The sequence below is a fragment of the Bombus affinis genome, chromosome 5 (genome assembly GCF_024516045.1).
Source record: "Bombus affinis isolate iyBomAffi1 chromosome 5, iyBomAffi1.2, whole genome shotgun sequence".
Lineage (NCBI taxonomy): Eukaryota > Metazoa > Arthropoda > Insecta > Hymenoptera > Apidae > Bombus > Bombus affinis.
This window is the reverse complement of record NC_066348.1, coordinates 487,983-513,016: the sequence shown is the minus strand read 5'-3', so window position 1 is coordinate 513,016 and position 25,034 is coordinate 487,983. Positions and strand designations below refer to the sequence as shown.

The window sequence follows — 25,034 nt, the reverse complement described above, 5'->3', positions numbered from 1 at the left end:
GACGCGGTATAAAAATGTAAAAAAAGCTTACGATACAACATTGTCATATATACTATAGATATATAGTATAGATCGTATAGATTGGCCGAAAATATCAATTATAGTAACCGTGCAATGTGCGATGTTGTGTATGAAACAATAAATGACTTTTTAAGCTTCTTAATATTGGTACATCGAGGAAGAGTAACAGCATGATATCCGAATAGTCGACAATATTATTTCACTAATAGCTATTTCACTAATGAAAATTATATCAGACATAATTGTTCTCCTGCTCAGTGTCGGAAGATTTAAGCTATTAAGGACATTGTCATAATTGTGAGAATCAAACGGCATCTGATATTCACTACTTTTGACGTCCAGCCTGAAGAATTTGTGTTGAACATTCTCCATATTATGACTGTGAGACATACAATTTTTGACAAATTTTTACAATGAATTAACAACGTTATTATACCAATATTATTATTAAAACGTTAATTGTCCATAATTATTTGTTTTATGAGGCATATAAGAAGTATTTCTTATACAGTACGTCTAGGATTCTCTCTTATTCAATTCAAGCTAAGAACCTTGAAACTCCTGAAATTCGTTGCAAATATCGTCCACAGAATATCAAGAATATAAAGAGCCTCGGCTTACGATGTTTTCCTCCAGCCATACTTTATCAGATATTCAGAAAAGAACTCCAAAGACCAAACAGAACGCAGTTCATTTAAAACACTGTCGGCTTCACGATCCTCTCCGCAACAATAAATTTAAACCTCCTTACCAAGGGAATGTCGCGTAACTTACAGAACAATGGCAAACCTCTTCCACAAATTTCACATACATCCTTCTCCGTAGAAACCACTGAAACTTAAACTGCCCTGCACTCCCAATACTCCATACGTTACTTAACTACGAATATCCGTCCACGTTATTCTCCTTTATTTTCGAGTCACATGTCGCAGTAGTTCTCAGCATTGAATCCCTTATGCATTACTTCATTTGTATTTTACTTCTCTTTTTAGAGATTTTTCTTACATCGTCTTGTCGTATCAATGTATCATTTCATCCATCATATTCTTCTAATTTATCTTTCTTCTGAATTCTTCTTAGACATTTAGATCTTTACGTTCATATGTAATTAATGTTCTTGTGATACAATGGCAAAAATAGTATTTGTATTTCCAAACGGGAAGATAACACATGGCACAAATTTGGAAAATTTTATTGAATAGAACATAGAAATACAAAAGCATATTTCTTTAACTTAACAATTAGTTTCTAGGATATGGTTCTTAAGTGTTGCACATTCCTGAAGTGAAAATAAATACTTTTTCCTGGAAAATTAGAAATATGGAATTCGATGGAATTAAATGATAACAGGCGCTGCAGAAGAACAAAAAGTTGCTCACATTTAACGAATATGTTAATATTTTGTATAGTTTCTTACGTTTCTTACAACTACCGTCATTTTTCTTAATAACGACTTAAATAGCTTTTAGATTCTTGTTTGTGTTTTTCTTTTCACACTCTTCGACGATACAGTTTCTCGAGTTATTTACATTCTGAAATCACCGTCTGTTTACATAATCTACTCTCGTGAGCTCACCCTGACAATTTTCTATTATTCGGCTGACCTTTCTGGCCATAAAACTTCTATCTTTCCCTCAAGAAATATTTCTGCACCGATCTGTACAGTGTAACCACGACACTATCCTATAGGAGTACAAAGTTTTCATCAGATCAATTGATCAAGTCAATCTACTTTATACTATTCATTTTCTCAGTTAACAAATGTCCATAAGAAGCAAGGACTGAACTTTGCGGGAAAGCACTTAAAACGATTTAAAGGATGGAGGAGTGTTATTTTCACCGATGGAAAAATGGTTAATTTAGATGGCCCAGATAGGTGGGAGTATTATTATCGTGATTTACAGACAGAAAAGAAATCCGCGATGAATTGGTGGAAATGAGACGAGAGACGAAAATCGTATTTATTAGTGGAAAATGAATAGTATGAAATAGATTGACTTTATCAACTGACAAATACAAGCACACGCAGTGCACAGGCCGGTGAAGAAGTACTTTTTTGAGAAAATGATGGAAGTTTTATAATGGGCAGAAAATTCAACCTAAATATAATAGAAAATTGTTGAGGTGAGATCACAAGAGCAGTTTGTGAAAATAGACGGCAATTACACGATGTAAATGACTCGTGAAACTGCATTGTCGGAAAATGATAAAAAGCAAAACAAAAGGAATGGAGAAGCTATTTAAATTATAACGAAACAGAATGAAAGCAATTGTAAGAAATAAAGGAAAGTACATGAAATATTAACATAACAATATCTTTGGTAAATGTGGATAAATTTTCATTTTCCTGCCGCATGCGTTGCCATTTTGTCGCACTGGATTGATATTTATTTTTACTTCAGAACTATACACACAGTGGTACATTAAAAACTAGTTACTGAGTTAATGAAAAATATTTTTGTACGTTTATTTTCTATTTGATAAAATTTTCCGAATTTATATCACATGTTATCTTTCCATCCGGAAGTGTATACTTCAATTACTTCAAAGAAAGATGCTCAGAAAGCTTTCAGGATGATCTAATACATTTTTATCTACCTATTATTAAATATCTATCGAGGGCAATGTAGCTAGTCTGTTCATAATCTGTTTGAAGAATCTTTTCATAAATATACAAATCCTAATCTTCTTATAAGCATAAATAAATTCAATTCGTAAAAATGTATAAACTCGTTAGTCGTTACTGCAATTCTCGCAACCACAGCACTCGCGAATGTATTACATTTCCACCGCGAGTCAGGATTAATTTCTGCGATACCCCCGCGCAGCGTCGATTCTCGCGACGTAATTCAGCAAGTTACACGTTCAGTTGTCCCCGCGCGAACTTAATATTTTCTGCATTGTCGAGTGTAATTCCTAAGGCGATACCACGCGCATTTCACCATTTTCGTATCTCTGTCGCGCTATAATTCTCTGCTCGTCGCGCTTTCAGCGCCAACCAAGCATAATACGTCACCTCTATTTACGACGGTGTGGCGAACATCTTCAAGATTCGAGACTTGTATATGCAACTTATGTGCAACAGTGGTTTCGCATGCGTGCACCTTGGGAACATCATTTAAGCGGAAGCATCCCCGTCGACAGAACTTCTCGCGCGCTTTAAAGTTTTACCGTGGACGAAGCGCGATCTAATAAGTTGAGCGAGACCCAGATTGCTTACTCTCTTTCCCTGTTGCGCCTAACTTTATGCCAACGTTAGACTTCCATAATTTCTAGATCTCCAGTTACAGTTTGAATTTTGCATTTCGTTTATTTGCAAGAGTTGCTGAAAAGCTTCAATCGAGTGGTACAAGTGACGAAGCGTTCAATTAGAGAAAATTGTAGGTGGTGAAATGATCCGAGAAAGTGAGTTTCAATTTTGGATTTCGTTCACTCGTAAGATTTTTTACAGATGCAAATATCTCTTAAATTACACGTTATTCGAAGACGTGTTTCAGACAAAACTTATTCTGTTTAAAGAGGCACATCTTACGATGCCCAGCAGATTTATTTAGGTGGAGGCGTTTCCGAAATCTCAAAGTGATCTTTGTTTTCCTAAATGGAGCTATACATCTTTTTATACACCGTTCAACATAGTTTTTAATTCTCTACAAAAAGATATTATGTTAAAGTGCCTGTATCTGGAAATGCTTAGTCCAAAAAAATATTTTTCAAGATTAATTAAGGGCGAGGAAAACAAACAAAAACATCGCGTTATCTTTTCTTGCTCTTCGTACGATAAATTTTACTAGATTAAAGTTGAAATATCTTTTAAATTAATCATTTTTTGTCCCAAATATTTTGATAGCTTCTTATAGAGAGTTAAAAAATGCATCGAACGGTATATGTAGTTTATGAAATATATAATTTAGCAGATATTTGTGTAGATCAATTAAAATGGAACATCCTGTATGTGATAAAATCTTCAACTTGGAAAACTGTAAGCGTGAAATTATAAAATATCGAGAAAATAAGATTGAATTTCGTTTATTCGTAAAAGATCCAATTGGAGGATAGAAGCAATAAAGTTTTTAATTTGGGAAATCTCTAATGCATCCTGATTCGATTTACAAATTCTCGCACAGTTTTGCACCATTTCACAGAATTGGTGATGCGTTTGAACGGTACGATTCCGTCGAAGATGTTTAGTATTTTATCACGCTACTCTTTCTCTTTTTCTCCCTTCCTTTCTCTGTTTCTACGAGAAATCTTTGCCTGTCACAGTATTTAATTTGCCCTTCCTTTTGTAAAGTTCGTCGCCCTGTTCGCGGAATTTGCATATAACTTGCCGTGTCGCAACGTCGGCGTCGTTCGCGAGGAAAATTCAAGGGTTAAAATTCGCCTCACGTATCAGTGGCGCAGGTAAAAGTTGCATTTTTTAATCTTCAGCCGCGCTAACGTGACCGTGCTTCATCCTCGAGATATCGCCGCCTTCTCTTCACCGACCAATTCTAAACTTTCCACCGCGTAATTTTATAAATAAACGAGCTGCGAGTTACTTACGCTATTTTTTCGTTTACATTGCTCTCGGGATATTTGGCTTGGCCAAAGTCGGACAGTAAACAAAAGACATTAGAAAGTAACAGCAGTAAGAAAAAAAGAGATCATTTTAGATTAAAATACTCCAGTATGCACTATTTCATTCGTGTTTTATTTCTCTCTGTGTTTGCGTATGTTTTATCTTTTAAATAAAGATGTATCACGTAAGTTGTTGCGAAATAATCCAACCGAACGAAGAAAAACAAAAATAACGATAGAGCTTTAGCTTTCTTCAGTTTCAAAGTCATGAATAGAACATTTTTCAACGCGCTAAATTTACATTCAAATCAGAACAGATAAAGAACTACAAGACGATGCTAACAACATTTATCGTTAAAAGGAAAGTCCATCTCGAAAGCCGATCGTTAATTCGGTCATCGAAACTGAGAATTTTCAATCTCGCTCGCATCGTCTCGCCGAAACCTTTCCTCGATCAATATCGATATTCCCATATTTTCGAACTCTTTTTTATTTTCCTCCGTAAAAGTTCTCTACGCAGGAATCCTATGAAACCGTACGAAACGCGTTTCAAACCGAATTCAGCGATATATCTGCGCATGCGAAACTAGATACAAGCGCAAAAGTGATCCTAATGAAATGGCCAGCGGGACAATAATAAAAAGCAAGAAAAGGGGAAGAAGATATATTTTAGCAGGGTATTTTCATTTAACCGTTGGTAAACGTTGGACGTTCGGGCGCAGCTTTGAATGCCACTTCACCGGTGATATTTAACACGATCTCTCTTTGTGAAGCTCATCGCTCGCGCAATTTCCATATAAACGCAGTTCACAGCGAGATAGTTTAAGCACGAATGCAAATGCATTTTCATTGCCTTCTCACAATGATCGGCGTTTTTCTTTTTTTTTTTTTTTTCGTCTTTACGCACTCGTGATCACAGCGAACTGATACCCCATAAAAACATCTTGCTATGTCCAAATGAAGAGAAATATGAAGCTTGGTAAATGAGAAATACCTGCAGCCAGTTAGACAATGGACGTACTTAGTCATTGAATCAGGATCGTTCACATTTCGATCCTTTTAATTTTCTTAACAGGTTGACGCCGGCGCCGATATTCATAGTTTTCTATGTGAAGCGGCGCCCGAATGCACGGTCTGCTTCGTGGGGCGGCGCGGCGTCAGATTAGACTATTCGACACGAGCGCAATTTTTCAACTTTGACCACAATTTGTAGCAAAATTAAGAAAGCTATACGATTCCTGTTGGGTGAATGAATTCCGTGGACTTCAACTAATACATTGATATACAATAGTTTAGCAATATTAATTTGCATACATCTATAAATGTTAAGTAAGGCTGACGAGACCAGTTTTGGTCCTAATTTTGTACTCTTTTCGATTTTTCTCAAAAAGTAGAAGTCTGACGCGAATTCTGACCATCGCACGCAATTCTGTGAACATTTTTCTGTAAGAAACGTTCATAGCTTTCACTCGAATCAAAAATTTTCAATTCAACTCAAACAAACTCACAAGTGACCCATCGATAGTGCACGCCGCCTCATGAGACAAACACGTGTGACCTGCACGCCGGCGTCAACGTGTTAAGTATAACACGAATAGCGTATTGTTCTTAATTGGCCAAATTATTACTGCGTAGACCGATCGACATTTCTAAGAAATTGAAGTTTTCAACTTAAAATGTACTTTTCCATCGCAATACTCCATCTATCCACGATTATCGTACGCAACAAGGGACAAACGATGTTGCTCTGCAAAATCATGAATACCATTCAGAATCGATTTACGAGGAGCATCGATCATTCGGCTGTGAACGCGATTTTCCCCGCTCGTTGACAGCGAAACTTTATTACGCGGCATATTTCGTCTCCATAAACTATTGAATATAAGCGTGTGCACCGTACGAACGGTAATATTTCCTTCCTTACCGTTCACGTGCTTGCAGCCTGTCAAGGATTTGTGCAAAATACGGATATTTGCAGAATAAGATAAATTTCAAAAAGAGTTTTGAGTTTTTAAGAAATATCTCGGAAGTTATATTTGTATTGTGTTATATTATATGTATTCTACTTTATTATGTCGTATATTAATTTTATATAGAGTAACGAAAAAGATAGAGTTCTGCAATAAAAATGTGCTGGATATTTTAAATGGAACTTTCGATTGCGAGAAATATCGAATTGGTATTTGCACATAGGAGAAAAATTATGAATGAGGAATAATTTTATTCTATTCTATCAATAAACAAGACTGAATTTAAATAAATTTCTTATACATGTTTTTAATTTTACTTTCTTCCTTTTTTTTATTATCATCAGTATTGTTTGTGCATTTTCTTTTAAATTATCTTTCGACGTATCATCTCTTATTTTTACAAGCAATTCTATAACCTACTAAATCTCAAAGAACTTCAACTTTGGTAATTCATTGACATTTGCGATGAAATGCGTGTTATGTAAATTATACGTGTAAAAAATAGAATCGTGTAACACAAGAAGTTAAATATTTTGATTTTATTTTACTTGACATTCAGTGTTTGAATTGATGATTTTTTATAGTGTCTTACGCACAAAAGCTTAAACACATATTATTCGCATAAAGGTTCAAACTGCGAAAATTTTCAAATCGACCTAATATTTTTTACCATTTTACCTACCAAACAAGTAAAAAATCCATCCATTATATTCAATTTATCTTCCGCAGGAAAATCACTCTTCTTTACCTATCGCTATCTAATATCGTTCCACGCAAGAAGCAAATGGTAGACGACGGAAGAAAAACAGGCCAACGATTCCGAGTCGTGCAACGCATCTAAAACGCTTTCAGGGGCAATCTATCGCGACGTGGGTGGAACGCGCTTTAATCTCCTGCACTGTACGCTGTAAAATGAACGGTTCCTGGTTATTGACGAGTAAACAGTGAAATAAACGAATCCCATAGTAGCGTAAAATATTCTCGATTAACGAGAGGGACCGACACAACTCCAATTTCACGACATTCGTTGTCGGAAATTACTAGCGTAAAAAACGCAACTTACCAGGAATCAGTGACGCAATTCGTTTCCTTTTGCTCTTCCAAACACGGAAAAAAACTGAAACAGAGAAAAGGAGAAGCGAGTGAACTATATGCGATCGATTCTGCAACATGCTTCGTTGATGATATCACTTTCTTTGCGTTTAAATCAAATATTAATAACGATATTAATATAAAAATATTAATAACGTAAATTCGTCAACATTTTTTCAGAGAGCTATATTGAACGTTATTACTTTTATGAGGAGTGTCTTAAACGCTACTGCTCTAAGGATACCTGTTGTTTAACTCTTTCGTGACGATATTTCTTTTAATTGGCTTAATTTTGGAAAAAAAATAGGCGATTCATAATTAAACTCCAATGAGGCACGGTGATGTCAGAAAAATTGTAATAGCTCAGCAATTTTTCTAAAAGCTGGAACGTATGGATAATACCTGTCCTTGAATCGTATTGTTAATACTCTCAAAAGGATTGAGTCCCGTATTTTATATCAAGTCCGATATTTATAAGGCGTTAAAAAAACAACAGGTTTGCTGCCTTTTTAAAAGTCCTTATATTTATAATATCTAGAGTAGAATAGTTTCTTACTATGTAGAAGTTGTAAAATAAAAGCGATACAAAAATTGTATCATCATATTTAAAAGAATTAAAAAAATAGGTAACCTAAAAATTGACAATAAACGGCTTTAGAAAATGTCGAGTTCATGCGATGCAACGAAATCAATTATTAATTACATGTACGGAATTCCAAAAGATTGATGGTGATGAATGGTATTAATCGCTTTGTGTTACTCACCGATCCATTCGCGAACGAATACGCAAACACACGTATTATCTATTGATGTTCGGATGCGTTCGTATGCGACTCGGCAGACGGAAGTTCTGTACGGGCTACGAAGTTGATGTAATTAATTAGCGGAGCAATTACGAGGCGTAATGAAGCCGCGCGAACAAATCGGAAGCACGCGAGACGCTATCGAACAATTGCTATATTCCGGTGTTAACGAAGATCACGTTTTTTTTAAACAGAGAATAGTACTATTCTTCGGTTACGAATTTGTCGTTCGTCGCAAAATTGTAATTTGTAGTTGGAGTTAAAGATCATCATTTTAAATATAATTAGTTTCGCTTTGCCTGATTATGTTTAGATAACGTTCACTACTCACGCATGTGTATGTGATGCTTTAAGATTTCTTTAAATTTAATTTCAAGCTACGAAACGAATACTAAAGTACGAAACGAAAGCTTCGATCATTTATCGTTTAGTATACTGCTCCATGAAAGAGCACTTTACCCAAATCCATTCCAGCGTTTGCGAACCGTTATTTGTGCCAGTTTATCAACGCCGCAAGAACTAAGAAGCGCGTGAAGTATGAACGAACCTATCTACGGCTTAATTAGGAGCATTAATATGGATAAACTGGGAACCTCGACGCAGAGGATTTGCATGTTGGCTGCCTGCCGACGAAGACACCTTCGAATTTCCAGCTATTTTCCCTTCCTTTTCGACAATGTCCGGATTTGTTGGTTCGTAGTTCAGGAATCTAGGATTTCTGGGTACGCGTATCGTCTGACGAATATCGAGGAAAGTGAAGACGTTGTTACGAGAATACTCGCTGAGGTCTTAGGTGAGTGGAACACTCAAGTGACAATTGGCGACAACAACGTAAGAATGTTGTAATGCAGATAGATTACAAGTCGGAAGATATGACAAAGGATTGGCATCATTGAAATGTAAAAGATATTTCGTAAATCTTTTATCTCTAGAAATTATCTAGCTACAATACTTCTATTGTTATATTTCTATACTTCCACCGCTATAAGGCGTACGAAAGGCGAAATATATATTTTGTGCAGTCACGAAGACACGGTAAAATGTGATATTCAATGATAAGAGAAATTTTATAGATTTTTCTATCTTATAAATTACCTAGCAGCAATAAATACCTCTATTTCTAATTTGTTGTGCATCCACGGTTAGAATAGAAGATCTACAAATAGATTCTATCCAGTGTAAAGGTATAACGAATTGCAACATTCAAGTATAAAAGAAACCTCGTAAATCTCTTATCATTAGAAATAAAGTAGCAATAATACTTCTATTGCTAAACTTCTATACATCTTCTGTTAGAATTCGAGGCCTACCAAAGTTCAAGAATAGGTTTCGTGCAACCACTATGGCATGACAAATTACATCGTCTGGGACTGTCGGTGATCCATTGTTCGAACAAAATCGATCGTTCCCTATCTCTTGGCCGATCGATCGGTAGTGGAAGCCTCTGTGCGGTTTCAGTCACATCCAAGCGGCGTCTAATTGCTCCTAAGGGAATCGGGTCATCGCCACAAACGCATCTAGGCCGCGATCTACGTAGCCAATTAACTAAGTTGCTGAATTGCACCGTAAATACGTATAAATGGCCCGTCGCGATTCGACGTCAAACCAACGATGAATGTATTCTCGTCTGTATTTATCTGCTTCCATGCGAGACAGCTGTGAATGAGAATGATTCTAATAACTGCTAGTGATTTCAAAGACTTCGACGCTATCATGCGCGCTAATGGAGGATTTCGACCATTTAAAACAGATATGCTATTTGTGTTTGTGTTCACCTGTGTTTTAGTTGTGTTTGGTTATTCGTGTTTTCTCTAGAAAATTATGTAAGCAATTTTCTTTCTTATTTTATTCTCCCTTATTGCTTCTGACAACCGGAATTTTTATAAATTGTTCGTCTCTACTTCGTTCTTGCAATTTTTGGCCAAATAATATTTTACAGGGTATATAACATCAAAAATCTTTTCCTTCCTTTTGCTTTAACGAATGCAAGATTGAAATGTAAAAAGTCAGGGATCGTAACAGACTTCGGCGATCTATTATACATATACTGTATATGTACATATATTAGAAACTTATTCTGTTAAGGAATAATAGTAATCTATCGAACTCTCTAGATTATTATTCCCGATCGTAACATTGTCCCGGGCAATCCTTAGCGTTTAAACCGAATGGTAACTAACGCGAAAACCGCGATAACGGCGCAAGAATCACGAAAGGTTAAGACGATCAGAGTTCGTGAAATCACGATTGGTTCCGACAGGGATCGATATGACATCCGTTTCAGATTTATCGGGAACACGCCGTCTGTTGAAGCGAATCAAGCGATAACGATGAATCGCGACTAACAGTCTGCAGATAACAATACCGCTTGACAGAACTTTCGTAGAATCGCCTAATGATTCGCTGTACTTACCCAACCCGTTCTCCCTTTCGCGAATCGAAAGCAATGAATGCATCTTATTCCCTCCTGGCTCGAGGAACAAAGAAGAAATCTAGACTACCAGTCGGAGATCGTAGCAATCTATCAAATTACCTCACTTCTGCCACTTTGCTCGATCGCCAGACGTCTGATCTTTCATCTAGCACGTTTGTTCTTCTCGAGCAAGATGTTCGTGCCGAGGTGGAATTTTTTAGATAGTCTCAGCAAATGGAATGGACGATGCCGCGCTATCAGCAATTTGAATGGGGAGAGAAGGTTCATTAAAGTAGTTAAGGATCTTAATGCAGTGGTTTTTGAATCTAAGACTTTTATTTTAATGCTAGAACTGCTACTAGATAGGTTTCAATTCCCACTTTCTTCTCTTTTTTCCAATTATTAGAAAGGAACTATTATCGTTGAATAATATAACAACCAATACCCTAAGCTTTTCCCCAGATTAAAATTGATTATCTACTTGAAACAATCGTTCACTCGTAAACTTTCTATACAAATATAACCCTCGCTTCTTCTACCCGAAAGATCGCTGGTATCTCGAGTCCACTTCAACCTTTTAGCCGCTTCAATTTGCAATCCGCTTTATATCCTTATCAGTAAGGACACTTCGAACATGCTCAAATAGCATAAAGATCGCTATTCTTGAATCTGATGAAACGATATAAATTCATGATCTGGACTAAGCTTTTAACCTTCATGTTTTGAGTGCGCCATTATTTTCTGTCGATATTTCGCCCCGGTATTTTCCCCTAATCTACTTTGGTTAATAAGTTGAATAATAAAACATTTCGCTAACGCAGAATACAAAAAAAAAAAAAAATGAAAAAATTGAAACAACGCGAAAATACAATCATATTTTTCTACGTTCCTATCTATCTCGTAATTTTAAACGAAGTACGAACTATGCTGGAACCCTGCTCGTCTCGCCCGATGGAAATAAAGCACAATCGATAGATTGTACCAGGAGTAGCTTCCGCGTAGTTTATTAAAAATAATGGCCCCGTGAAAAATTGCTGCTCCGCTTCATTTCAAGCGAATCGCGGCTGAAGACGTAGCTTCGAAAGCGGAACAATTTCGAGCAAAACGAGGCGTTGTTTCTCGCGCGGATGAATTTCCGTGTCTCACGTTCGAGGGCAACGTTTGAAAGACGGGGAAATCCCTTTTAGAAATTGCCCGCTACCATTCGATATTGAAAACTCGCCGCCTTGGTTATTCCATGACACTGGGTATCGTTTAGTCCGGTCAGCGACGCTCTCGACTGCTATTCTTGCGTCCTATTTAATTTGATATTCACTTTTCGAATATTTAATTTCGTTTCTTGAATTTAGGATAGTTGATTTTAATTTGCATTTTGAATCTTGCAATTTTTTATCATATAGAATGTAACAAACAAGTCAGGGTTAAGCTTCAGACGTTACATCAAAATAAAAATTAAGTAAAAAGGATCCGTGAGAACTTTAGTTTCGACTGGAAATTTGGTTGTGGAGCATTTAATCTTATTTTGTATTTTAAATTGATCACGAAAAACGTTATTCATAGTTATTATCATATAAAATGCATAAGACAAATTAAAACAAAGTACTCATAACGAAAATCCTTGTGAGTGGAAAGTTAGTAAAATCTACTTCATTATTTAGCTTCCTACTTTCATATTACTTTTCATCATCTTTTCACCAAATCCAAGCTCCATCAAGATGATCAGAATGTAAGGATAGCTTACAATCACTGGAAGCGAAACCCCTCTCGGAGAACTACAGACACACCAATCGATCAGATTGTCCGTGGATCGACTCTTTGTCCAATCAAACGCAAGTTCCATCTTTCCTCTGCCGCTTTTTTGCGACAGAAACCATCTGATCCCCAAAGATTTCCGGTTTCGACCACTAGCCTCGAAACCTATAGCAACGTGTCGAAACTACAAGAGGAGCATTCAATACCGAAATCTCGTTCGATAAGCACAACTCGTTCAGGTGATATTTTTAAAAACGAGGAATTTCGGAAACACACCAAACTGTTTCTGCCTCGTTATGCTTCTATTTTTCTGTTTTTTCTATCCGTATTGTTTTTGTAGTTTTCTATTTGTTTTATTTTGCGATCGGCGATAATTCAGAGGCGAGATTGAAGCAAATTTTGCGGATTAATATTTGTATCGTGCGTCCCGAATTGTTGTCGTGCCGCGAACGGTTTGATTTGTTTTATCGTTTCCAAAACGCGACTTGAATTCTCGCGAAAAAATTAGAAACGAAACGATACACGAGAACTCTCGAATTTAAATATTTTTGTTCTCCTCCCCTTTTTTTTTCGTCGGTTTGCGGAGTAGGATCAATGGGAATTTTTGTGAAATTGCTCGTTCTCGGTTATCGGCCGTCCTTTTTTATTTTTTCAAATGTTTTTTACATTTTTAGTCTTTTTTTCCTAGCAACCATTGATGTTGTTTGAAATATAGACCAGAGGATTGTTTGATTTGCTGTGCAGTTGGTTACAACAAGTTGTTAACAAAAATACGTGGTTTTACTCTATGCAGGTTGATTTAGTGACGCGCGGTCGTTGCGATAATGCAAGCATTTTCAAGAAGTAAATGCACCGTATCGGATGAGGGTATTTGTACACCTTTGAAAACAGAATAACTGTTTTTAAATTGTACCTAATAACGACTTATGTTTTCGTAAGAAGCGTTAGTTTATTAGATGACGTGAAAAAAGTTCACTTTTTACTACTTTTTTGTCTGGGCCTGTAATGAGAATTTAAAGAACACATTTTGAATATTTATGCCAGTCATGTATATGCTAAAATTGTTATCGAAATAGGTTCATACGAAAACAAGCGACAAGCGTCGACAGATGTAAGAACCTTTATATTTCAAGCCGAAAGTCGTGAAAAACTACAATTTTCATCGCATTTAACCGTTTATAGCCCATAACAACGTTAACCGATTTCAATGGAATTTTTAGCGCGCATATAACTGATATAAATCTTCAACATGTGTTGCTTCAACTTTCATTACAGGCCCAAATAAAAAAATTATAAAACGTGAACTTTTTATACGTCATCTAATAAACTAATATGTCTAACATCTCACGAAAACTCGTTTAACCCGATCTTAAAAGAGTTATACTGTTTCCAAAAGTGTAAGAATACGTTCGCCAGGTATTGTACGCCTACTATTATTTTCTCTCCGATAAAAAGATTGAAATCTAGTAGAGTAAAGAAGAAATACGATAAACTTTCCTTTTAACTGAAGATGCATAAATGCTGAAGTTTCTGAACTGTCTTATTATATTTTAAGCAGAATATGCAATAGATAACGAGATAAAGTTCAGTCTCCTCTCAGAGACAAAATGATCTATAGTCGAGAATTAAACTTACTTTTTCCCGCCATTATAGAGCATTAACGAAGCTTGTATCACAAGCAAAGTTACATAAACAAAAGTTTCACCCTCGGTAAAAAAATGCTCTTTATCCCATCCCTATCTTTCCTTGTTTCCAACACCCGCATTTCACTGTAACCGAAAGCAAGTATACATCCAGATGCGTTCATAATAATGAAAATTAAAGTAGCGTACCACTGTTTTCGCCCTGCTCGCATTTTCCATCCCTGTGCTTGGATATATCACGAGGTTCGCACGTTCTTTCTGCTCCACAGTATCTCCAAAGTTATTAACATCAGGATCGTGCTTTATTTCCATTATTATTGTTTGTTTCATGCTTTCACGTGCGCGAAATCAGACGCCAGTCGCTCCGTTTCTTTCCATCAAAGAATTCTTTATAACAACATAGACGTGGTAAAATTTGCATCGGGATATTAATCTGTATTCACATCGATACGGCGGAACTTCGAGCCTCTTTACTTACTCTCCTGATCCCTCTTCGAAACTTTCTACTGGAATTAAACCATTCGACGGTGTCCGTCTTTGAAACTCGTTAATGAAATTCTATCGATGTAGCCTGCCACCATAGGGATTTTAATAACACCCTGGCTAGCTTCTTTTACAACCCCCTCCGAGCCGGCTTCTCATGGTAAGTTTGCTTGGTAATTAAAGAATATTTTTTTATCCTTTATCCGTGAATAGGTAGGTAAGGACGAGGGAAATTGTGATCAGGATACTGTGACTTTTCAACAGATCTAATTAAAGTACACAAGGTATCCCAATAGTTACAATACGGACGGCAAAGGCTGATTCTATGTGTAAAAATGAATCGAAAATATAAAATGAAACTTCATTTTCGAGAAAATTTGCAAACGATTGTATGATTTATCTAAATGATAAGTATCCCAGAAGTTTTGCAGATTTTCGTAAAGTCTAGAATAGCCAGAAATTAAACCTGGGCACAAAGAATACAAATAATCAAAGGGTCGTAACAAAGTATTTTTGCTTAAAGAAGGTTGAACAAGTTAGACATTTTGAAACGTGTCAAGCGATTCTTGTATAACATATATAAAAATCCAAAATGCAAAATGAAATGTGGGGCAATGGAATTGTTTCCCATTTTTTTTAAAGCACGTAGATGTCAAACATGCAGTATTCTGCGTATTGTCCTAACCGATAGTAAATTAATATGAAAAGAGCAGAGAGAAGAATTTTATGGGAACAATGGCGGAAAATCGTTTTGCTCTTCGATAGCACACGATGCATCGCGTCATTTACACGTGCGAACGCGTAGAGGCTTGCAGTCAATTAAACTCGACGAAATTTAACTGTTGCGCAGAAAATTTAATGCAACGATATCGGATCGCATGTTTTCGACGTGATATTCTCGCGCGGAGAACTTTTATAGCCGATTGTTTTCCATTCGCGCAACCCGCAGCTCCGCGAATGCCTGTTTTTCGCGCGACCAATTACATTCGTTATCAGCCATTAACAAATCTCGTTACCGTTAGTTCTCCAGTGGTTATTTGTTTAATCGAAAATGAAAAAAGGGAAATCATTTGCTGAATCGTTATTTATAAAATCGAAAAATTCGAAAAGTTTTCACCGGTTTCAGAGAGAAACGTAACTGTGTATGATTTAAATTATAACTAACTATAAAATTGCGACGCTGGTATTATGGAATATTGAGTTGTTGCGATAACGATTATATTATTAAATGGGATTCTAGAGGAATATATGGAAAGTTATTAAAACTAAAACTAATACGTCTTGTTTCCGATGTTTCGCCATTCTGATACTTATCTGTGGATATATTTAAATTTGGAAAATAAATTTTATTTTATTGTACTTTAGATTCAAATATTTTTTTTAAATTTGTGAAACTTGTTTGAAACACGATCTTTTGGATATTTTACAATTATTTACCTGCAAAAATTTTAATTATTAACTCTGTCGAAGTTTCTCTCATTTAATCGTGAATATATCGGGAAAAAAACGAAACGAAAATAACATGTATGCAATTTACATTGAAACATCAAAATTTCATTTGCATCAACAAGCGCGTTTACATTGTACAACATCGAAGTTACAATCATTGATACTCGGAAGGAGAATCGATCGCAAATTTCACATCGTCCATTCGAAATTGCTGAAATTGGTTAACCTTAGTCGGTCAGTTGTTATTGCCTATAGTTCGGCTATTTAACCGACCGAAACAATCAATAGACCGATTCGGTTAACCGGTTAGTGAAGTTAACCGAATCGGTTAAACCTTCAATACGCCGTTTCTACAACTACGAGTGAAGTTATTCCGCAAAATGAGCCGATTGTATGACAAATCGGAAACGGATACTGATAATAAATTCAACTGATGCTAACGAGACGAGAGAGTTAATTAATAATAATAACTCCAATTATGTTTATTTTATATTTTATCTACGATAAAAATAGCTCTCTACGTTAATAATCTTGGCTTTCTTACATTTATAAATTGTAGATTACAGATTTATATAATTTATGAAATTTGCCTCTAAAATTTCATATGGTTTATTAACAATTTCCTCATCGTTGTATAAAAGGCTTTATTAATGCAATTAGTAAAAAGTAAAAAAATATTTGCTTTTAAACGATGTTTTAAACTAATTTATTGCCAATGAAAGTATTTCGATTGTTCGAAGACAAAGGATACGAAAGTTTAAAAACAACGTAAAAAATAATCAAATCCATGGCGTATGTCCTTCCATCACTTTCTACAGAGCTCTACTCTACAGATACTTCAACTTCCCCACTAGAGAGATCCTCGAAAACTCGGTTCTAGAAACGTGAGAAAGTTCGATCGATAGGGTCCTTGAAGGACTCAGCTGGACATTTAGTATCCTAAAAAGTTTGCTCCTCTCTTTGCTGAGTTCTTCAGCCAAGCCTATACTTTCGAGTGGTCGCTGTATTTTTCATGAACAAGAGAACAACTTTTCCTTCGCATTCACCGCGCCGCGTCATTTTGCTTTCAAAATTAACTTCCACAACGTGAAGTACAGTTGCACGGATTTATTGTTAAAATCGTTTCGTTGCAGTAACTTTGAAAAGTTAATTTTAATTACACGTCGATTCTTTTTCTCTGAAATATTCTTTTCAAGTAAATTATTCCAGTTTACTTTTTTTTATAGTTGTATTTTCTTTTTCAAATATCAAAATTTAATATATTTCTACATCAGATTCTGTGATAATTTTTGAAAAACCTTCTTTTCTGCGTACATTATCTTTATTAGTAAAAATTATTTATGAAAATACCTGCTGTTTAATTTATTAACGAACAGAACTTTTCACAGCGAAAATAACACCTTTGTTAACACGGGAGTAAATTACCCATCTTTTTAATTAATTTTAATTTTGATTTTATGATTACATTTCTACTAAAAATGAATTATGTAATAATTTAGTCCGCCCTTTCGCCACACATCACTAGAAGAAATATTATTTTAAAATTAATTAACTCATTTCTGCGTGATAATTTAACATCCCTTTCCTAGTCGAGAGATAGTTCGCTTAATTTAATAGAAAAAGCTATCCAATCTTCAAATTCATAACTGATAATAAATATGAATATTCAAATAGAAAAATTGTGCGTTTATTGGAAATTTAAATGTTTAAAAATACATGTTATATATTATATGAGTTATAATTACATATTATTATATAATATATGTATTTATACACGCTTTACTTTAAATTAATTGAAAAATAACGTCGAGGGAAGAAATTGTTAATCGAGCAACTTTGAGCTCGTCATCTTTGTGAACGTGCGCGTCGTTAATTAAATCAGCCACCCTAGTCGAATTAACTTTCCAGTGCGTGTTCGAGGAAACAATTTTAGGATAAGCTGACACAACGTCGAGGATATAGGTCAGGTGAAGCAACGCAGTCTAATCGTGCGATAATTGAACGAGATTAAAGTTAAGGCGTTTAATAAGAAACGAGCCGCTTAACCGGACACTATGACCACTTATCTTATCATCTAATATGATCGCCTCGTTGAATCACTATTCAGCCTTGTCATACCCGATTTAATTGCCCTTTTGCTTGATTAAGCTATAGAAATATGGTGAATTTACGTTGCCTGGGAAGGAAGAAAAAGGACAAAGGAATTTAAAGTTTAAGTTAAAGTAGTATTTAAAAATTACTCGGATGTTTTCTTAATATTATATTTTATAATTATTGAGGTATCGATGTTTTTAATAGGCGATACAAATCATTTGGTTACTTAAATTTTTGCTCTTCCAAATTATTTGGCGCGAAGTTTTCTAAAAGTTATAAAAATTATTTGGAACGATGTAGATAATCATTTTTAATTAACTTATTCGACTACCGACTTTTTTACTACCAATCAGCGCAATAGACACGGAAACATCTGTATTAACTCAATTGCATGTTCTGAGTAACCTCGACCGATCCCGCGAAAATTTCATTATCAAACGACAAGATAACGAATCTATACTAATTACAGGCTGCTCGATACAAAGGAAATTAACTACCTGTACAATCAGTCCTACAGAAGCGCCTTCGCCAGTGTATCGAAAGACCAAGACCAGAATCAAAGGGAAGTATCGAGAATCTTGGAAAGTTAAAAGTAGAATTACTTTATTTAGAGTCCTTCACAATGTTCCATACATTCAACCGAACGAATCAAGAGTAACGGTACACTAGGAAAAGATTCATCGAAGTAGTAAATCGTTTGAGATATTTTCCCTCGCCCTAATATATCTCAAAAAAATCTATTTCTTTTTTTATCTCGTAAGATAATTCAGGGGCCAACTCAGTTGTTCGTTTTATTGTACAGATTTTCGCATCACACGAAGTTTAACAAATACAGAAATCATTACAGAAATCGATGTAAGCTAAAGCATACATGCCAACATTTCTCAAGGAGATAATTTACGATCTCATCGCATGGATTCCACTAACTGTACAAATCAAGTGGAACGCATTTCAATCAGTCGCGATAAGACTCTAGGACGTAGAGATACGACTGTTTATTTGCAGAGATATTACACAGGCACGAGTTGCCGCCGCTGCGTTGCCTTTAATTAAAAGTACATTCCTTGAGAGTTCAACTTCCATCGACGCAACGTTTCGAACTTTGAAAACTTGCCATGGCTCTTTGCTGTTTGCTCCAACGTTCCTTTTCGATTATCGTTGCATTCGAGGGGTTGATTACCTGGCAATTAAAATTTTTCTCTCTTGAAAAGGCGCAGCGCATAATGCGTGACTCTTGACAGTGGAAAATAATCTTGGCACGAGAGAGTTAATTTTGAGTTTGATTGCGCGTTAATATCGAGCAAGACGAAACTTTACAGAAAGTTACAGCAGCTTCATCAAAAGAGATCTTAATTGCGCGTCTTTGAAACAGCAACGTTTATTTTCGCAATTATTCTTTTAGCATTTTATACCTTTCTAATAAACCTATTCCCGTGGAATAATAACTGTATCTAATATTACAATATCTACAATAATAAAAGAAATTATGTTATTTGCATCCCTCGGCTATTATTAAAATGTTTAAAAATGGAGTGAATAAAGCGAGCACCGATACGAAACACGGTATGAAAAGATTGTTGAATATTCACAAGCTAATTATACGAGGCAACCGAATATGCGAGAACGTCGAAGTTCTAGGGATGTCGACTGCGACGGAAACGATGAAAAACGCTTTATAAGAAACCAATCTAGCTACGTGTAAGTGTGCTAACGATGCAAAGAAACGACGATGAAACGAAGCACGTTTTTCTTTAACGAACCGTCCGTCCAGAATTTAATTCCAAGGATACTGACTGCTAAGAGACTTTCCCGCTTCGTACACTTTTACATAATCCATGTCTAGGTGTCTATGTATACTACCGTGGAAATCATCCCTCTCGGTAAAACGATGAGGAATCCCTTTATGAAAATTCAGTAATTTGTGTGTAAAGTTTGTCCTGAAACCTAAACTCAATTAATATCTTTTCTTGCTTTTTTAGAATTATTATTAATGAAGAAAAAGTTATTTTTTCAATGTGACTTTATTCTTCTAACTACTATCATTAAAAATACAGTAACGACAATAAACGATTTGTAATAATATTAAATATTTATATAAATAATAATAATACTTATATAAATATTTAACATTTCATTCGTATTCCAATGAATTTATGTAATCGAAACATTTTTGAATTAAACAAAGTAGAAATTAAATTATGCTAAAAAATGATGGAATAAATGTATATTTTATAAATTTTAAAATGCAATTTCCTCGAAAGTAGAGCGCTGCATAAAGCAGAATACTTTATTTTACGTTTCGAATTTATTTTTATACGAAGAATCAACCCCTGTCTGACTGTGTCAGCTATCCCATTGCTTTTTGAATATTTAATACAGAATACTGCAGTTCCTCTAGCACGAATATTCATTGTTTTAAGAACATGTAAATAACAAACTCTTGTAAAACATCATACCGTGAATATCTACGATTAGAAACAACGAAAAAGCCATTCTATTGAAAATTCAAGTAATAATAGTTATTACGTATCTTTTATTACATTATTTGTTACGTAAAAGCAAATATCATTTATACGGATAAAATTGCGTATAACTTTTCTCATTTAGTATTTTACGTAACAATGATAAATTTTTCAAATTAAATTAAAAATTCCATCATGATCCTAACATTAAAGAGAATAATACATAAATTTCATTAAAATGCCACTATAGTTAACTTTCATTGCAATTAATTTTCGACAGCATGCAACATGTATCTCGACACAGAAAACATTTTTGACGTCAAGTTAACTTCCATCGTAATTCAGATCATAAAAAAAAGATAAGTATTTCATTAATAATTTTAATAAAATAACAATTTTTTGCAAAACCAGATATCGTAACTCCGTTAAAATCATTTGTTCCCATAACTTAATTAACATTCAAATTAAATTTTATGTCACCTCTGGATATTAAAATTAATATTAAAAAGATAAATATCTATCATAATTCCATTGAAATCATTTGTCGCCATAGCATAATCACAGTTAACGTTCAAAATAATTTCTACCTGCAAACCAAATTTTAGCACTGAAAAATAAATACCGCACGAGAACATACATCGTGGTTTCAAATGAATCGCTTTTTATTCTCCATCTACCCCTTGCTTTAAATTCGTTTCACACGTCACGCATATAATTCATTCATACGGAAGCCAGTGAAACAATGTCCTAACCGGGCAAAACGTCACCGGAATTCGCAGCAATCGAATCTACATACGGTTATCTCATCCAGACACAGTTTTATTCGTTTCAGAAATTCCACGATTCGGCCACGAGAGGTTGTGGCGCAATCAATAGCACGCGAAATTTAATCTTAGGCAACCTGGCATAGCCTAAATATCCTAAATTCTCTTGTTCTCGTGGGATTTATCTCCCGGTCGAGCCATGACACGAAAGAAAATATGAACCTGTATTCTTTTTACTTTTTTCTCTCTTCTTCTCCCTTCTTTCTTTGTTTCCTCTTTTCCCTTTTTGTTGTTTCAAAGGAATACGTAGTGAAGTTTATCCACTATATATACATATCGTTTTTACAAGATGAAAAAATTAATCAGAAGATTACATTATGACGCTTAATTAAATATCGATCCAGATTTTTTCCCGCCCCTTAAGTGAAAAGATTGCTGGAGAAATTGATTACCGCATATATACCCTTGAACCGAACCTTTTGCGCCTTCTCGCCTTCATTCTCCCTTACTTTAGCGTACGCCGCTGGAATATTGTCGGCTTTCAAAAGAAATTTTTTATTCAGTCCTGAGCAACGTAAAATATCGATACGAATAATTTTTGACAAGATCGATATTCTTTCATGCTCTTCCAGTATAAATTTAGAGAAATTTTGTTTCACGATAGAAGGGAAAGAAATGTTTAAAAATAACCAATCGTTCGATATTTTACCATTAAATGTATTGATAATAAAATTAAGTAATTTTTTCTCAAAATTACTTGATTTTTGAAATAGCTTATTAAGTATGAATTTATCAATACGCAACTAATACGAAATCCGATTCAAACCGTATCTAATAAATGTATTTCAAAATCAATTTGAATAATACATTCTTCCTCGTTCTATTATTTTGTAACATTCCAGTACTCAGCATCCCATAATATCCACCATCCAACCCTTTGAACAACTTTGTTTTCATTTCCGCGTAAACACCAACAACAAATCCTCTTTACATCTTCTACATAATAATTTCCTCTACTCTGAACCTGGACCATGCCTCTTCGCCATTTAGAATTTCTTCGAAACATTGCGCCGCTTACCGACAGCACATATACAATAGGTACAATACCTTACAAAATTTTCTTAGATTATCCAGCATAGTGATCTCGTTATTATATATTATATTATAATTATATTGAGAAAATGTAATAACAATATAACATTTTATTGTATTTCAACTGTAACTGTAACTGTATTTCAAAAACTTTTTGTATTGAATAATATAGAAATAATAAAAATAGAAATAAACAGAATTTCGCGTACTACATTAGAATCTAAGATATAAATATTAAAGAGTTAAGAAATGGATAACAATAGAAATGAAGTAACATCGAGCATCCTTGCATTCATTCAAAAATATGAAATATTTCTCTTTGGTCTAACATTTTTCCACGACACTGTACCTTCGTGCGTTAAATACGAAATATCACGGCAACCGGGAACACGGAGTTTCCTTAATTGCGGGATAGAACAAGATGTGGAAGACCACGGTGAAGAGGGTAGAAAACATCGAAGGAAGAATGGACCGGTCGACGAGTAGAAAAGCAAGACACGCCACTGACAACGAACACGAAATTTAATTCTACCGAGGCCTGTCTCCAGCGAGAATGCATCCATGCCACAGCTATATAATCCCGAGGCCACGGATTTATCTTAGATTATGTCGTTCCCGTCCTCTTGTTTAATTCGCTCGAGCAGAAGATACTCGCGATTTTTCATCCTGACTTTTATAATCTCGCACCGATCTCATTGTTCCACACCCCGTCCGCGACACGATCCTTCATTAATCCGCGAAAGGAACGATTCACGGATTACATACTTGTCTATTCACCGTGTCTGCCGTTTCATCTCCTTCTTTTCATGTTTTCAAAGCAGAATAAGTTTCCGATTATGCGTAATGTTCGGTTATGCGATTCCTCCAACGTTGATGAAACGAAGGAAATTTACTTTTTCTATACTCGAAATAAGAGATCGAAAGTACTATAAATTACAGTATAGAGAAATGTTGAGGTTGACTGATAGAAGAGCGAGTAAAAGTATAAGTTCAGGCATAGTGTATGCTGATCCAGATCCTCACTCTTACAGCGTTACAATACAATAGAAGAAGCAATAATAAGGATCACGTTCAGATATTTATAGCAAAGGACATTACCAAAAAATTAACCTTGTAGCTCTAGCTGAATGCTATAAGAAACAATAGAAATCCACTTATAGCTTTTTTGTTTCTAGACCTTGTAATCCAAAACAAAATTTATATTCAAGGGCACAATAATATGGACTTCTCCTTATTTCGAACTTTTTGGTTCCACTAAATTCTATTCTCTTCATAATAGCGGTCTCCAGGTCACGGATATACAAAAGTAAAGATGTAGAGTTTTTCTCGAAGTAATTACTTCAACAAGATACAAACGCGAAACTTGTCATGAACTACCTCATAAAGAAACATGATACTTAACGTACGATACTGAACGTAAACGAATCTGCTATTTTATATTTGTAATGAAGCTCGCTGGGATTTTATTGAGAGTATCTTCTTTAATTTAGTTGGAATCTCTTTTTGAGCGTTCTTTGTGTCTTTCATATTCCAAAAAAGATAAATGTTTCCACTGATGTTTCCAGTTTTTCTATCCATTCTTCGTTTCGTAATACAGATTGCAGAGATTGCACTGTAGATGGTAAAAATTTTTCTAAATTTATTTCGCGTGATATGGTAAATAATACCATATCGGAAGAGGAATAATTTTCTTATTTGCGAGTTAGAGGACTGTATTTTAGCGATCCTCTTTTTCACTCGCATCATAAAAATTGTAGAGATTATGGTGGATAAAAATTTCCTTAATTTATCAGAATTTTCGTTTTAATATTTAGCATCAATTTTTTTCACGAGACAAGTATGACATCAAGAGGATGAAGGTTTAAATTTTTACTTTACTTGCTAATCTTCTCTAATTTGCAACTTTTTCCTTTTCCTTCACGACGAAACTATTAGGATTATGTGTCACGGTTATGAATATCTCTTTGAAGTACAGAAGGCTTACGTATATTATTTTCAGGTACGTATTTTACTTCAATTCTAAATTAAAAATTCTAAATAAATTAAACATATTATAACGAATGAAAACTTATTCGGGTAATCTTTTCTAGCTATTACATTTTTTCTGTTCTCTTTTAAAATAGTATCGAATATCGTATTTCTGATGATAAGTTCCACGAGATTTAGGAGCTTGAAAACTACGTCTTCAGCTTAAAACCGAGAATCAATTCTTCCTTATATCCGCTTTTTCTCTCTGCTCTTCACCTACTTGTTTCAGAACGAAGTTACAAAAGTTATATCTCGTGTCACGACGAACTCTTGGATTAATCAAATCCTTAAGAAGAATTTTCCTCGTTTTTTCAACTGGTATTAAATATTGAACTTTTAATTATTGCAAGTTTCACGTCGAAGTTGAAGAATGACAAGGGGACTTGACCTAGATTTCGACACGAGTCTCTC

The 25,034-nt window shown here is 34.9% G+C and overlaps 1 protein-coding gene across 4 annotated transcripts in view; it reads right to left on the bottom strand.

The window, feature by feature from the left end:
- Positions 1 to 25,034, bottom strand: part of LOC126916879 (cysteine-rich secretory protein 2-like) — a 94,663-nt gene that overhangs the window by 46,653 nt on the left and 22,976 nt on the right. For 2 of the 4 annotated variants that reach the window (XM_050723135.1, XM_050723134.1), the window contains one exon: positions 7,612 to 7,665. The exons of the other annotated variants lie outside the window; for them this stretch is intronic. The gene's annotated coding sequence lies outside the window, so the exon portion shown is untranslated. The remainder of the gene's footprint in view (positions 1 to 7,611; positions 7,666 to 25,034) is intronic. 4 annotated transcript variants of the gene reach the window in all.